This window comes from Festucalex cinctus, chromosome 4, assembly GCF_051991245.1.
Source record: "Festucalex cinctus isolate MCC-2025b chromosome 4, RoL_Fcin_1.0, whole genome shotgun sequence".
Lineage (NCBI taxonomy): Eukaryota > Metazoa > Chordata > Actinopteri > Syngnathiformes > Syngnathidae > Festucalex > Festucalex cinctus.
The window spans coordinates 14,192,576-14,205,059 of NC_135414.1; the positions used below are offsets into that span (position 1 = coordinate 14,192,576).

Consider the following 12,484-nt stretch of genomic DNA (forward strand, 5'->3'; position numbering starts at 1 on the left):
CATGGTCAGCTTTTGAAAAGATTGAAGGCTCTTAGGTGCGCCTTATAGTGCGGAAAATACTGTAATTTTGAAGATACAAATTTAAAAAAAAAGCTGTGATCACATGTGGATGCTGCAGACTTAATGTGGACCTCTGCTACAATGCAGCACTAATCCCAACCTGAAGCTCCAGTATAAATCTCCAAACAATTATTGGATGTTATAATGTCCTCACCCTAGATAACCTCGCCACCCCTCCCCCCTTCCCCAATGGCAAGACCATCACAATCACCATCATTTCAACCCTTTTCATACTCCTGCCTCACGACTCCGCTCATGCTTGTGATATCATTATGTGCATGTTTCAGTAGCAAAAATGACTGATGCACTTCCCTTCCTACCCCCTACCTTGGTAAGTGTAAAATAGAGAAGAAGCCAATAAATAATGGAGATGTTTCACCGTATTCCTTTGGTGCAGGAAGCTCGCCCTTCAATTGCTTTTAAAGCTGTCCCTGAAATAGCACAATTTGTTGCAGAGATGGCATTTTAATGCAGATGTGATATTTTATTGGCTCTGTGCCCCGCTGGCCCCTCCGCCCCCTTCATTGTCCTCATGTAGCATTTCAGCTTGGCTGATCAATCTGCTGCTTCCTGGCGCATGAGCCTCATCACCTATAGTATGACTGGGAGAGATGCACATCTGTGTGGGCTGTCTTTGTGTGATACACGCTCATTCCAACATACTGTACCAATGTCCTCCAGAGATGATGCACAGTAAATTTGTAGTGTAGATTTTATGAATTTCCTAGCCTTAAACATAATTAACAAATGATTTATATAAATGTTGTGAGGATAAGCGGATCTATTAATGGATGGACATAGCAACCAAAAAAAAAGTTGAAAAACCTTGGAGCAGAAGTTATGTTGTCATTGGTCAGGAATTGTAGTCCAAACAGACTCAGATAATCTCTGGGGTCTCTTTATTAACTTATTTGCTCTCAAAAACGTGTATATACATTCCATTTTAAATATTACCATGCTCCCCAAGACGTATTTATACTATACTATACTATACTATACTATACTATACTATACTATACTATACTATACTATACTATACTATACTATACAAAAACGTATAAATATGTTCTATTTGAAATGTTTTAAGTGTCCCAAAGACATATTTATACTTTTTTTTTCCTTTTTTTTTTTTTTGCTTTGATGCAGCCTCTGAACTGAAGAGAATGGTAATGGCAATGGTAGTTATTACAAAAATGGCCAGCAGGTGGCAGCAGAGTATAAGAGCTCAACAAGGACCATGTTGCAACAAAGCTGTTTTCCCCACAGTTTTATACAGATATGTGAATAATGATGAAACTTAGCAATATTCTAATGCCAATTGCTGCAAAACAGAAACATAGAAATATACTTTTTTTTTTTTTTTACTGTTGAATGAAGAGACTCTAATCTTTCTATTGGTAGGTTCCATGTTTTATAGCAATAGAACATAATATTCTGTGGGCCTACTAAAATCAAAATAAAATAAAGTAAAACAACCAGGAGCGAAGGCTGTTGCTTCAGTCAAAATGGCTGGGAATGAATGAGTTAATGAATCAATTTCTACTTTTAATTGAAATGACTATGTTCACACATTAAACCATGCCTTGTATGTAATGTAGGCTAATGTAATGTAAATACTAATGTAATGTTTTGATCGCTTGTTGATGCGACTTTCACACAACACCGTTATGCGCCGCTTCAGCGATACGTCACAAATGAACTCTCCCTGCTCCGCAACCACACGTTTTTTCACTTTTTTTTGCTCTATTAAGTGGGATGACTTGAACATAAAAATGAGCTACTTGAAGATGAAAAATTATCACGGTGGTCCTCTCAAAAGAGTCACCGTGACACCCCGCCCCAAAATGCACACAGGCTATATTGACTTATAAATACAATAGTGTAGTGTCCCTCGTGTATTACTTGGGGTGGGGTAGTGGGACAAAACAAAAACAAAAAACATTTTCATTTTCTTCAAAATCAAATTTCCCACTGTGGTAATATGACCTCATTTAAGCAAAAAATAAATAAATGAATAACACAATGAGCATCAATAAAATAAGCAAACTTTGGCTGATGCCTCAGAAGATGAATTGTAAGCTGAATGTGATCTTCAAAGTTGAGGCTGATTTCATCTCATGAGGTTAAACTTCCAAAACATTTAAAGGGTTAAAATCTCGGACGATGACTTTGCCTATTGGAATTGACTTTCCACTGATATTTTCATAGTTCCTGAAAATTTTAGGTTCACATCTTTTTCCTAAGGTGTTGGTTACTATGGTCATTTGAATCTGTTTTTTCACAGTTTTCCTCCCTTTGCTTCACTTTTTTCAGGCCAGCTCTCAATTTGTATCCTCCATTTACTGGCATACAGGACAGATTTTCTTACTTAACTGAATTTCTTGCTCAAATGACAAAATCTGCCTGTAATGTAATTGGCCTTTCTGGACATGTCGCTCACTTGTTTGCTTTTGGCTTCCCACTGGCGTGACTGTCCTTATTCCGATGTGTCGATCAATACGATGGAGCTTGTGCACCAAGTTAAATTTAGTAAGATTGATGGATGCTATTAAGGCTGTGTGCAGGAGGTTGAAAATGGTGTGAGCAGTGTTATCAGTCAAAAAATGCTAAACATTTCTATCCTTTATTTTCACTAAACAAGTCAATGAAAGGTTGGCCCCCATTTCCCTGACCACAAAACTTGTTTTGCCTTTGTTGTGTGCTAATTTATTTGCCAACAGTCGAAGTTAGTGTTTTCTGTGGTTGGGGTTTGAATGTTGGCTTAAGCCTTCCTGTGTGGAGTTTGCATGCACTTCTCAATTTTTTTCACAAATCTATATTATTGGCTTGTTTGTTATTGTTACAACTTAGAGACCAATCTAAAGTATGTAAAATTGATTGCTTTCTTCGATGATGCACTGTTAATGGCTCAACAAACATGACGTTTTTTTTGGTTTCCTGAAAGGTGAGAGTTTAGGAGGCATGAGGATTCCCCCCGACACCAGCAGTACGTTGGAGACGCTCTCAAAAATGTTAGTATTGTGCGATGCTTAATTAAAAATACAAAACAAAAAAAAACAAACAGACAAAATACAAATACTGTACGTGTAATCAATAGTGATAGACGGATTATTGGTGAATGTTTGTAAACGTAGCGAATTTTGGGTTTTTATCAGGATTTGTAAAATGTTCACAGATGGTTTTAACTTGTTGCAAATAAATTTGGAACAATTTCAGACAATTTTTCACTGTCTTGAAAGATCTTTAGAAACCTTTTACGAACCCTGATGAAAACCAAAAATTAGCGACATTCGCATTCATTTGTCATTCAGTAGATACAGGGAACTTTTCATTTATGTATTTATTTAAAATTCCACTTTATGAAAGATGAGGCTGACACTGGAAACTCCCGACACTTTTTTTATTTTCTTAAAATTTTGTTAAAATTAAGAAATTTTGTTGAAATTTTGAAAAATTATTATTATTATTATTATTATTATTATTATTATTATTATTATTATTATTATTATTATTTACAGTAGAAAACTCTAGGCAGCTATTTTTAATATTATTTATATTTTTTAAATACTTGCGTAGTTTTTTATTTTTTTTAACACATGGTGAGGACTCAGGAATCTCCATACAATTTTAATAATTTTTAAACAAAGCGGTCTATTCTTTAGATATTTAAAATTGAAAGAAAAACCTTAAAGGTTTTGGACATTTGAAAAGTTGTTTTAACAAACATGCTTAAAGGCATTTCAACACAGTTTGTTTTTTTGTGTTAAATTTAGACTAATATTTTCTCTTTTACTGTAAATGAATATCGGCTTGAAATATCTGTTATCGTCCTTCTGGACTACTCATAATCGGTATTGGCCCTGAAAATAATACATCTGTCTATCACTTTAAATGAAAAATGGAAACGATGTTATAAATGATTGCATAAAAAGTCCCTACGTCCATTTGATGGGAGCAGGGCTGATGTTGCAGCCTCTGATATGACAACAACCACAGCAGATGGTTGCTCTGGATTTACCTTGATGAATGAACATGCAAATTACAACCTGCTGGTACAAGATAACTGCAAATAACTCTGCAGCATACCGTGTTGTTCTGTGTGTTTAGGTCAAACATACCCAGCGCTTATCATTGCTGCTTTTTCCGACCTCCATTTTAGCTAAGAAAACATTTGATGCCTTTTTCTTGAAATGCATAGCTGTGCTGGCACCCCTTTGTATAACATTAATTACAGCACACCTGTTAGAAAAGCCAAAGCTAATCGGCTGCTGATAGTGGATGAGCAGGGTCACGTTCACTTCTTCATATTCCTCACCTACAGAAGGCAATATCATTTGCTGTAGTCGATTGCTTTTTCTGTTTGATGTTCTACTGTCATGCTGCCTCACTATATGTGGGGCACAGCTGTGAGCAATGTGGTAATCTGCGAGTGTGTTTATAAAGCACTATGCCTTTTATTCACCTTTACAATGCCCCTTTGAACACTACTTAAATGGCTTCTGCAAACTATATTGAGCTTTGCATGGAAAACATCATACATATTCTGACGAGGATGGCAGTTTGCAGATGCACATTGAACATATTCAAAGTGCCCCAGATTCAAGTGTTTCACATTTATGCACCAATCATTTAGCAGTTTCATTTTATTATTTTTTTGGAGCGGAGCAATAGAAAGTTCTTGAGTAATGTGTTGTTCACGAATGACTCGCTCAAACAAATAAACAGCTCTTTTGCGTGAACGTGAAATGAAATGATTTGTTCTTTTCTCAGTTCAGTTGAGCTTTGTCGTGAGCAAATGCCGTCATCGTCCCACTTGTGTGGCGATGACGGTGGCTGAGTGCAGAGGATTCACTGATGAGACTGGCGGTCTTGTTCTCTCCTCCTTTCGCCACTTTCTTAATGCAGCACCTCAGGCCTTGAACCTTTTCATTGTAAATGAGTATATATATATATATATATATATATATATATATATATATATATATATATATATATATATATATATATATATACATATATATATATATATATATATATATATATATATATATATATATATATATATATATATATATTTGTATCTGCTTCTGTTAGCATTAGCATTAGAGTATAGCTCAGCTTCAAACTGTGGTGAAAAGAGCTTGTTTCAACATGGCTCTGGTTGATCTCCTATACTCCACTGCCACCTGCTGGACGTTTTTGTTATAACAACCATTACTTCAACCGATCTCTTCAGTTTCGAGGCTGCATCAAAGCCTGCTGTATGCTTTGGCATTAAAAACAAACAAACAAACAAACAAACAAACAAACAAACGTAAAAATATGTCTGGTAATACACTGGTAATATTTAAAATAGAACATATTTATACGCCTTTGGGAGCAAATGAGTTAACTAGATTGCCCTCAAGGTGACCGCCTAGTTTGCCTAGTCCCAGTATATGTTAGTACAACGTCACTCCTGAAAACCTAGAAAGCTACTGAATTGGCCGACCCGAGCTCTCAATTGGCACTGCTTTGAAGCACGAGTTGGTAGGGCTCAGATGGCAGTCACCAGCATTTCACAAATGCTGAAGACAAACTTCAATTAATTATCATGCACTAATTTCACTTCTCACCATAGCAGTGAATCTCGTGAGAATATAGGAATGCTAAAGTTCAGTGCAAATTGTCATTTAATGTCAGCCTTTTATTCTTGTTTAGCTCAGCACAGTCTTCCCTGCAGATGGCTAACACGCTCTACATGTATTGATTGCTTTTCATCGTATATCTGTCCAGTTTACAGTCATTGCGGGTGACAAATGGTCTTTGCATTTCTGCCACAAGCCTCTTTGCGGAGGTGCTTTGACCTTTTCAAATGGCAGCAGCATGTTTTGTTACAAGTTCAACATCAACACAGGTTGGACAGCTGCCACGGTGCTGTCATTTTTTAAAGAGGGGGTGGGCGCGATCAGAGCAAAACAAAAAGGGTTGTGTGGATAATATCCGTTTACAGATGAAGCAAGCCAGCATTAGTTAGTAGCAAAGTAATTGAAGGAAGGAAAGGGAAGCAATTTTGTTTACACAATGATGGGAAAGGTACTGTTTAGTCACCCTGCTCACCACCCTGCCATGTCTCCATCCCAGGGACAAAGAGCGGCCTGCCCCTGCGCCTCCATCGCCCCCCACCCCCTTTTCCTCCAATACACACCGCACCCCATTGTCCATCCGACCGCAGCTCCTCCCACTACAGCACCCCAACCGCTGCACCCTGCCCTGCCCCAGTAGCCCCAAATCTCTCCACTAAGCCTCCTGCACTTACTGCAGCTTGCAGGCCTAATTATAGAGGGAAGCATTAAAGCACAACAGATGCTGAAAATTAAGGGATTATTTAAATGATTCCCAGTCACAACTTGGAGAAGATTAGCGACAAGTAAGATTGGGTGTGTATGTGTGTTTGGGTGTGTGCATCCTTTTAGTCATAGTTTTAGTCAGATGGTGTCCTGTCTTTAAAAAATGAGAAAAAGAAAGTGTTCTTACAGGGAACAAAGAGAGGATTTGATTTGATGGATGACGACAATATGATCTTTTAAAGGACGAACCGGGTTTAAAATAGCATAATCATTATACAACTTCAAAGATTCTTCCACGATCGTCAGAGAAATGGCGCAAATGGGCTCAAACGGACACAAAGGGACACATCCATCTCGCCTCCAGAGGCGTACCTACAGCTCTACTCAGCCACAAATCTTGTCAAATGTCTTGTGTACTGTTGAACAAAGACACCCTCTGCTTCAACATGCAAGCGGGCTTAAGCCTTTTTCTGTCTGTGCTCAGCATCATTGAGCATCTTCTGGGGTTTGTGTGGCATGTCCTTTCTGGACACACCCACCAGAGCTGCAACAATAACAAACGCATTGAGTCAGTTCTTATCAAGATTCATTCACACTGGAAAATAGACGTGCAGAAAAATTACTTGGAGGCAAGGACACATGTGATAAGGGCTTTGTGAATAGTGCTTTCATCATTGGATCTTGAGAACATGTTTTCAGATCTAGTTTTCCATCTCTGCTGCCTGCTTTTACTGTTGGGACTCTGAGTTCCTTCCATTTGGGATGTGAGAGAGCGTGAAACAAGAGGATTTGGAGAGAGAAAGACAGCTCAGTGCATACTCTCCCATTACTGAAGCCTGGAATCCTCTACGTGAAAGAATTAGATCTCCTCTCAACTCACCCCCTACTTAGTTCGTCACTCTGCCAAATTACCGTCTTAGGATGACGTGTGTGAGATAGTTTATATGTCCTTTTTAAAGCTCTATTAGCCCACTATAGGCTCTATGTATTAGAGCAAATTCCAGTATATTTTGAGGAGAGAAGTGGTAGTCTCGTCGAGTGTTGTAGTCAAGACCACACCAACCAAGACCAAAGCATTATCGAGACTAGAGACCGGGACAAGACCAAGAATTTTGGAGGTCGAGACCGAGACAAGAAAAATACCCTTGGGGGTAAGGATCAAGACAAGACAGAGTTTTGGAGGTCGAGACTGAGACAAGGCGAAGACTTTTGGAGGTCAAGATTGGGACAAGACCAAGACTTTGAGAGGTCAAGACCGAGACAAGACCAAGACTTTGAGAGGTCAAGACCGAGACAAGACGCAGACGTCTGAAGGTCAAGGCCGACAAAAAAAAAACAAGACTTTTGGAGGTTGAGACCGAGACACGAAAAATAACTTTGGAGGTCTGGACCAAGACAAGACCGAGAGTTTTGGATGTCGAGACCGAGACAAGACTAAGACTTCTGGAGGTTCAGACCGAGACAAGGTGAAGACTTTTTGAGGTTGAGACCGAGACAAAACGCAGACTTCTGGAGGTCAAGACCGAGACAAGACCAAGAATTTTGAAGGTTGAGACAGAGACAAGAAAAAGACCTTTGGAGGTCCGGACCAAGACAAGATCGAAAGTTTTGGATGTCGAGACCGATACAAGACTAAGACTTTTGGAGGTTGAGACAGTGACAAGAAAAAGGCTTTTGGAGGTCAAGACCAAGACAAGACTGAGATTTTTGGATGTCGAGACCGAGACAAAACCAAGATTGTATGTATCAAAGAAAAATCACCAAAGGGAAAACTGAACAAAATGACCAGTATCTTTTTTTGTTTCGTCATATATGCAAAAAAATAATTTCTTCTATGTTGTTTTTGAAATGGTACAATGAAACAAATCTCAAATCCTGGTGGGCATGGCTCTTCAGACGATAGCAAGAAAGAACACCTTAATTCTGTGTTTCTCACTGATCGCAGTAGTACTGGCCTGGACTCGACCAGTCTTGATAAAAAAAATAAAAAATAAAAAAAAACAGAGTTCGCCTCGACTTAGATCGAGGTAAGACTAAGTAAAAATTCCTTAGATTCCGAGATGAAACCAAGACAATTAAACAGTCCAAAACCAATCTCGAGAACTAGCAAATTATTGTCAGATATAAATTGGGTGTTTCTGTATTCAGATTATGTTATATTTTTAAAGTATAAATAGCCTCAAAAAAAGAAATGACTGCATTCATTGTTGCTGGAAGGATGTGGCATCCTCACAATGTCATTATCTACCACAAAACGAATTAATATTGCTGATACCTCAGCATTGCAACTGCCTGCTCTCGAATTCAAATGAGACGGCGCTCCCATCATCTTACCTGCTCTCAATCACATAAATTACGTGCTGCCTTTTATTCCACTCTCTCACCGCACATTCTCCACACAAAAGAAAAACCCTAAAAATGTTGTTGTGACTGGAGGAACTTGAAATATTTGAAGTAAAATATTGTTGAAATTTAAATGGAATGCCATAACATTCTTGTTTGCCGTATCAACGCCTCTTGTTTTGTGAAGCAAGAAAAAAGTGCAGTCCGCAGACGGTCACGGTCGTGAATAACAAGATTCGGCATCACAATTCTCCTCGGTGTAACGCTTATTACTTCCCCCTCATTAGAGGACAACTGTTGGGTTGTAAGGCACTTCTGAGGGAGGCAGGATAGATCTATCCTCAAGGGTCTTTCCTTTTTTGTCACTCTTTCATTGTCATTTTGGGCAGACTGAAGCTGCATTTTATGAAATGAAAACATGAGAAATCCAGCTGATAAAATGTGTGTTTTATCTGTCTATGGTGTCCATCATCCAAAGTTGCGTGGGATTTGACACTTTGACTGAGCCTGAAAGTATGACCCCACATCTGGCACTCCCACGGGATATGTAAACGAGGCAGGGCGGGACGGACCCGTGCGCTTCACTGCATCTCACAGAATGGTGAAAACGGGCCTCCACAAATGCCTGAAACGGCCGTGTAAATCTCAGCCTTTTTGCATCCCCCTTCATCTGCCCCTGGTAATTGTCAAAGGAGGGAGGTCCACTGTCCCCCAGCTGTGTGGTTTCCTTTGGGAATTGGTCTGTGTCTCCGTGTCCTAAACTCTTTGACCGCCATAAACGTTTAAAAACGTTCAGTATAATCCTAGGATTGGCCGCCATAGACGTTAATTGACGTCTACTATGTTTTTTTATGGAAACGGGTGGAGGAAAGCCTTGGGCAGCTGTGCTCCAAGTATCAAGCCGATCGGGTTACTATAATGGGTATTCCTGGCCACGAGATGGCTGTGATGAGTCTTTTGGACAAGATCGGGTAGGAGACAACAGTAGAAGAAGAGAGGCTGAGCTAGAGTGTTGAGGGGGAGAGAATGGCTAACTTGGCTAAGGGAGTCAAAAAGGCTACAGATGGCAAGCAGCTCACGCTTGATCCTTATTTTCAAAGCTCAAAAGCATCGACCAGTGCTCAAGAGCACAGTGATGACGGGGTTAAGTCATAGTTGAAGCGGTGACGCGGCCGTTTCGACCACGTCTTAAGGCCCCACTGGCTAGCGATGCTAATAACGTCCTAAGGCCCCACCGGCTAGCGATGCTTACACCGGAGAAAAGTGGTGCACAACCGAGCACGTCTGCACAGATGACGTTTCATCGGACGATGACGACTACTATGGGTCCGATGCAAGACAGTCTTGGACAGTCTTCCAAAGAACGTGAAGGTAAGCGCTAACATGCTAAGAGATTGTAGTAAGATTACTTTCCTAACTTTCTCGGGCGATCTGCTAGCAGCGTGTGTAAATGTGCTGATATACACTAAAACATCTATTACCTATACAAACGTGAATGTATATTTTATAGATCGTGCTCACAGCAACGTCCGACCGCTGGTTCTACGACAAAGAAAGGTTAAAAAAAACGTTTTCAATACACCGCAACAATAAAAGGAAAGTCTTTCGATAGTATTGTAATTGTATATGTTTCTTTCAGCTCCTACTCAAAGTGACCCTTCTCACATTAAGCAGAACAAAGGTAAAAAGAAAAAAAAAGATTCTCCACAGCACTAATAAAATATTTGATGGTAAACGTCTTCTATAATTTACAGAATGTGCATCAACCAATACATCCAAGAAAAAAAGGTAAACATGCACACACACACACATTGTATCACAGTGCTCTAAAATAATATATGATATTGAAATGTATATTTGCAGATCCCAAAGTCTGGCTGGCTTGAAGTTGATGAAGTTGGCTGGCAGCCAACCATCTTCCCCTTTGCTGCAAAACCAGGACCAAGGGATGCTGCAGCAGAGCTGAATTCCCACCTGCCAGCTGACATCCTGGAGCTCTTCATCACGGATGAACTTCTCCAGCACATCGTTCATCATACCAACCTCTGCGCAAATCAGTCCATGCAGAAGCTGACTGACAAAAACTGTTGCACACGTGTAAATAGTTTGCAAAGAGTTTTCCAAATTGTTTGTTCGGATTGCTACTGTTGCATGTAAATAAACTGTTATTTTGCAATCAAAAAACATTTTTTATTGTTGGGGTAGTGTTTTATAGAAGTTTAGGTGTTTGTAGAATCCCTCATGCAAAAAAAAAAGTGCCAAATTCACTAGAGTGCATGAAATAACATCGTTTCACAAAAAGCTTGATTTCTCCGTATTTTGGAAGAAAATAGAGGATTTGGGTGAAACGAAGCTGTTTTCTATTGTTGATTACTGAAGATCTGAATAAGGTAGAAACAAACTTTTTTTTTAGATGAAAGATGGGACTTCAATCTTTCATTTGGTAGTATCCGCGTTTCCATAGTCCTAACACAACATTTTCTGTGGAGCTTGAAAGATCGGTAAAATTCTGTAAATCAGCTGGCAGATATTACCTTGTCCGAAAATGGCTGGCAGTCAAAGAGTTAATGGCGCCTAAGTTCGAACATCAAATTTTTTTTCAATGCAGTTCTGCACAAATTTAATTGCAACTTAATCTATCTTGAGTAAGCATGCTCAAAGGATGAGCTGACTCAGATGAGGTGGTGAACCTCAGCGACTATACGAAGCATGTGCGCCAACTAAGGACTTGGTCAGCGAAGCAGCTGGTGCCTCAAAACGTCAACACCGTTAAACTGAAAAGATGGAAAGGCTCCAAAAAAGGGTCACACACAAATACAACACAGCGACAGTCTGCAATGTATGCTGATACATGAGAGTTGACTGCAACCAGCTGAAACAACCCTGCTAATCATGACAGCTGAAGCCACTGAGATTAAAATCATCTTTTACATATATTTTACATACATTCACTAACTCGTTCAATATGCTTTCTTAATGGGATCTAATACAAGCACTGTATCAAAATAATTGAGTTAACATATATTGTAATAAAAATGTTCAGCTTTGACTATAATACACTAAAAAGTTCAAGTGGTTGGATATTGAGTAAAGAGGGGGGGGGAAAATCGAAAGATCGAAGACAGGCCTGTTAAAAATATGCATAGAAACCCGATAGCCTATATATTGGAAATCTGCCAATGCAACTGTAGCGTAAACAGTCAAATCCAATTTTATCGTCAACTGGAGCCTGACATCACTGAAATGCACTGATCAATGATATATACACAGCTATATTTAAAATTCATAGGTGGAAGTAACAACTAAACATTATATAACATTTAACATTTTATTTTAATTGCCCATTGTGCCCATGTCGCTCTTCGGTGATGACGCTTTAGTGAATATAAGCATACTCATATTGGTTATGTGCCATTCTAAATATACACGTAAAGAGACATAAATATAGGCATTACATTTGAATTGCAATACCCTCTTGTTGTACATGTTGTGTGACGCTGTTAGTAGATAAGAAACAGGAACATGACTGAAGTCTGAAAACGATCAGTATGGCGTGTCACCGAAACTATAAACTTACCACCATCATAGCATGAATGACATAACTCACATTAGCTACAAGCTGAGTTTGAAAGTAAACAAATGATAGATTTCTAACAGCCGATAGTTGGTCTGTTGGTGAGTAACACACGTACAGGTTCAATTCTACTGCCCTATTTAGTCTTCCATCTCACTTCACTTTACTGCATTTTAGC

General features: G+C 39.1%; 1 protein-coding gene and 1 long non-coding RNA gene across 2 annotated transcripts in view; one reads left to right on the top strand and one right to left on the bottom strand.

Annotated features, from left to right (window-relative positions):
- Positions 1–12,484, bottom strand: part of igdcc3 (immunoglobulin superfamily, DCC subclass, member 3) — a 69,012-nt gene that overhangs the window by 33,772 nt on the left and 22,756 nt on the right. The gene's annotated exons all lie outside the window — the stretch shown is intronic.
- Positions 9,500–10,413, top strand: LOC144017977 (uncharacterized). Its single transcript, XR_013283305.1, has 3 exons — positions 9,500–10,103; positions 10,243–10,289; positions 10,372–10,413. It is a non-coding gene; the product is annotated as an uncharacterized LOC144017977 (long non-coding RNA).